Genomic DNA, 5,086 nt, shown 5'->3' with positions numbered 1-5,086 from the left:
CTTTACCACTTTACAACAAGGATAACCTTTCCTCCAGGTTCCAATATGTTCTTCATTTTTGTCTCAGAAAACAACCTCCTCAGAAAATCATTTACCGTCTTTATTTCTACCAAAATTCTCTTCAGGATTACTTAGATAGTCTCTAAGACGATTGAGACTTTCTGTAGCTCTCCTCTTTTCTTTCTGAACTATCTTCTTCAGTAGTAGTTCTTTCTGAACTACTTAGAATTATCATTTAAGATCTATTTAAACAATGTAGGTTTTTTTTTTTTTTCTAGCATGCACCTCAAAACTCTTCTAGCTCCTACCCATTACCTAGTACCAAAGCTGCTTCCACATGCTTAGGTATTTGTTACAACAGCAACTCAATTCTTGGCCCTAATTTCTATTTTAGTCAGATTACGCTGGTATAACAAAAATACCATAAACTGGGTGGCTTACAAACAACAGAAATTTTATTTTTCACAGTTCTGGAGGCTGGATATCCAGGATCAGGGTGGCAGCATGGTTGAATTTTAGTGAAAGTTCTCTTAAGGGTTGTTTACTGCTGCCTTTTATTGTATCCTCACACAACAGAAAACAGAACGGAGCAGACAGAGCAAGTTCTTTCATGACCCTTATAAGGGTATTAATTTCATTCATGAAGAATTTCCCCGTATTACTTTTTTTAAAAGATTTTATTTATTCATGAAATATAGAGAGAGATGCAGAGACATAGGCAGAGGGAGAAGCAGGCTCCATGCAGGAAACCTAATGTAAGACTTGATCCTGGGACTCTGGGACCATGCCCTGAGCCAAAGGCAGATGCTCAACTGCTGAGCCACCCAGGCGTCCCTCCCCTTATTACTTTATCAGTTCGAAACTTTTTCCCAAAGGCCTGCCTTCTAATACCATCATCTTGAGCAATAGGGTTTCAAATTATGAATTTTGGGGCAATGCAAATATTTAGTCCATAACAGAGTTATTAAAATTATTTTTTTATTATTGGCATGATGCCTAGGATATCTGTAATGAAAACCTCTCTTTCATTTCTGATATTGGTAATTTGTGTCTTCCTTCATTCTTCATTAGCCTGGCTAGATAGAGGCTTAAGGATTTTATTGGCCTTTCCAAAGAACCAGCTTTCAATTTTGTAGATTTTCTCTACTGATTTCCTATTTGCAGTTTCACTGGTTTCTGCACTAATTTGTATTATTTCTTTCATCTGTTTACTTTGGAATTTGCTTTTCTTTTTCTTAGTTTACTATGGTGCGAACTGAGAGTATTGATTTTACATCTTTTTTTTTAATTTTTATTTATTTATGATAGTCACAGAGAGAGAGAGAGAGAGAGAGAGGCAGAGACACAGGCAGAGGGAGAAGCAGGCTCCATGCACCAGGAGCCCAACGTGGGATTCCATCCCGGGGCCTTCAGGATCGCGCCCTGGGCCAAAGGCAGGCGCCAAACCGCTGCGCCACCCAGGGATCCCCGATTTTACATCTTTTAAAAAAAGACTTATTTATTTATTTTAGAGACAGTGTGTGTGCATATGGGGGGAGCAGAAGAGAGGGAGGGAAAGAGAGATCCCTCCGTGCTGAGCATGGAGCCTGATGTGGGGCTTCATCCCAGGATCCCAAGACCATGACCTGAGCCAAAATCAAGAGTTGAACACTTGACTGACTGAGGCCCCCAGGTGCCTTACATTTATTTTTTTAAATCTTCTTTTCTTATATATCCACTCAAAACTATATATTTCCATTAAAACACTGCTTTGGCTGTATCCTACCAATTTTGATAAGTTGCATTTTCATTTTTATTCAATTCTAAATATTTTAAAGTTTCTCTTGAGATTCCTTCTTTGGCCCATTATTATTTAGAAGTATGTTGTTTAAACTGCAAATATTAGGGGATTTTCCAGCTTTTTTTTCTGTTTCTGATTTCTAGTTTAAAATTCTACTGAGGTCTGAAAGCAGTCACTGTATGACTTTGATTTTAAAAAATTCATTAAGATGTGTTTTATGGTCCAGAATATGGTCTACCTTGGTGAATGTTCAATGTGAGCATGAGAGAAGTGTGTATTCTGGAGTTGTTGGATGAAATAGTAGACATATGCTAATTATATCCAGTTGATTGGTGGTGCTATTGAGGTCAACTATGTCATTACTGACTTTCTGCCTGATTAATCTATTTCTGACAGATGCACGTGGGAGTCTCCAACTATTAACAGTGGACAGTAGACATATCTATTTCTCTTTGTAGTTCCATTAGTTTTTTTCCCCTCTTTTGTTTGATGCTCTGTTGTTAGATGCCTACACATTAAGGATTATTAAGTCTTCTTGGAGAATTGATCCCCTTACCCATCTGTATTGCCTCTCATTTTTCCTGATCATTTTTCTTGCTTTGAAATTAATATAGCTATCCCTGATTTCTTTCAATCAGTGTTAGCATGTAGTATCTTTCTCCATATACTTACTTTTAATTTTACATGTGTCTTTATATTTAAAGCAGGTTTTCTTGTAAACAGCGTGTAGTTGGGACTTGTTCTTTTGATTTACTCTGACAATCTCTGTCTTTTAATTGTTATATTTAAAACATTAATGTTCAAAGTCGTTATTTATATCGTTGGATTAATATCTATCATATTTGTTATCATTTTCTATGTATTGCCCTTTTTCTTTGTTCCTATTGTCTTCTACTCTTTTCCTACAGTTTGTGGTTTTTATATGATTCCATTTTTTCTTCTTTCTTAATACATCAGTTTGTACTACTTTTGTTACTTTTTAATGGTTGCCCTAGAGTTTGCAATATATATATTTACAACTAGTCTGAGTCCCCTTTCAAATAACACTATACCACTTTACTAGTACAAGTACTTTATACTAACAAAATAATCTTAATTTCTCTCTCCCATCCCTTGTATCATTGCTGTCATTTATTTCATTTATATACAAGCACATGTAACACACACACACACACACACACACACACATATATATATACACATGATTGAATATACAGTTGCTTTAATTATTTTGGACAAATCATTACCTATTAGATCAATTAAGAATAAGAAAAATACAAGTTTTCATTTTATCTTAATTTATTCCCTCTCTAGTATTCTTCCTTTCTCTCTGTAAACCTGAATTTTGACCTGTATCATTTTCCTTCCCTCCAAAGAGTTTTAAAATAATTTCTTACAAGACAAGTCTATTGGCAAAACACTCCTTTAAAAATCTTTTTTTTTTTTTTTTTTTTGGTCTAAGGAAGTCTTTATTTCTCCTTCACTTTTCAAGCATAATTTCACAGGTACATAATTCTAGGTGGATGGGTTTCCTTTAAATATTTCACTCCACTCTTTTGCTTACGTGGTTTCTGAGAAGTTGGATGTTATTTTTGCTCCTCTGTATGAAGGTGTTTCTTTCCCTGACCTCTGGCTTCCTTCAAGATTTTTATTGCTTTTTGATATTCTGCATTTTGAGTATTATATGCCTATGTTTAGTTTTGTTGTTTGTTTGTTTCTGTCATTTATCCTGTTTGGTGTTCTATGGACTTCCTTGGTCTGTAATTTGATGTCTGACATTGATTGAGAGGAAATTATCAGTCAGATTGTTTCAAATATCTGTTCTATACATTCTCTTTTTCTTCTTCTAATATAATTCCCATTATACATATGTTACACCTTTTTAATTGTTCCAAAATCTTTGGATACTCTGTTCTTTTTTTTTTTTTCAATCTTTTCTTTTTCTTTTTTCTTTATTTTTCAGTTTTAGAAGTTTCTATTGAGATATCTTCAAGCTTAGATATTTGTTCTTCTGACAAGTTCAGTCCACTAATGAACTTTTCAAAAGTGTAGCATTCCTTATATTCTGTTACAGTGTTTTCAATCTCTTGTGCTTGTTTTGATTCTTTCTGAGAATTCCCATCTTTCTGATCATATTGCTCTTCTACTTGTGTGCTCTCTACCTTATCCATTATAATATCTAGTGTAGAAATCATAATTTAAATTCCCAGTCTGATATTTTCAACATTCTTGCTATACTTGGATCTGGTTCTTATGTTTTATCTGTCTCATCAAACTGTGTTTTTCACGTTTTAGTGTGCCTTTTAATTTATTCTTGATAGCAAACATCATGTACTGGGAGAAAGTACTGCAGTAAAGAGGTCTTTAACAATGTGATGGTAATTTGTTGGAGGAAAAAGTGTAGGTCTCAATTTTTTTTTTTTTAAACGATCCTATGTCTCTAGACAGTGAATTTCACAAATGCTTCTCAGTTCTCCCTGATTAAGGTGGGATAGGGTGGATAAAGTGAGCTGGAGTTGGGTATTTCCTTTCTGCCCATCAAACACCAGAGGAACCCAGAGTTGGATATTTCTCTTCCTCACATGGAAGGCTAAAGCTGGCTAGAGTAAGCTATTTTCCTTCCTCCAAGCGAGTTAGGCTCTGATACAACTGTTGTAGGTTGTGCTCTGTTTAGTTAGTTTTTTCTGAGTGCAGACTTTGTTAAGAATAGAATGTTCTAGGGATCCCTGGGTGGTGCAGGGGTTTAGCGCCTGCCTTTGGCCCAGGACGCGATCCTGGGGACCCAGGATCGAATCCCACGTCGGGCTCCTGGTGCATGGAGCCTGCTTCTCCCTCTGCCTGTGTCTCTGCCCTCTCTCTCTCTCTCTCTCTCTCTCTGTGACTATCATAAATAAATTTTAAAAAATTAAAAAAGAATAGAATGTTCTAAAGATGTGGTTTATGTATACAATGGAATATCACTCAGCCATTAGAAATGACAAATACCCACCATTTGCTTCAACGTGGATGGAACTGGAGGGTATTATGCTGAGTGAAATGAGTCAATCGGAGAAGGACAAACATTATATGTTCTCATTCATTTTGGGGAATATAAATAATAGTGAAAGGGAATAGAAGGGAAGGGAGAAGAAATGGGTAGGAAATATCAGAAAGGGAGACAGAACATAAAGACTCCTAACTCTAACGAACTAGGGGTGGTGGAAGGCGAGGAGGGTGTGGGGTGGGAGTGAATGGGTGACGGGCACTGAGGGGGGCATTTCACGGGATGAGCACTGGGTGTTATTCTGTATGTTGGCAAATTGAACA

The sequence above is a fragment of the Canis lupus genome, chromosome 16, assembly GCF_011100685.1.
Source record: "Canis lupus familiaris isolate Mischka breed German Shepherd chromosome 16, alternate assembly UU_Cfam_GSD_1.0, whole genome shotgun sequence".
In the NCBI taxonomy this organism is placed as follows: domain Eukaryota; kingdom Metazoa; phylum Chordata; class Mammalia; order Carnivora; family Canidae; genus Canis; species Canis lupus.
Note: the sequence above shows the minus strand (reverse complement) of the source record.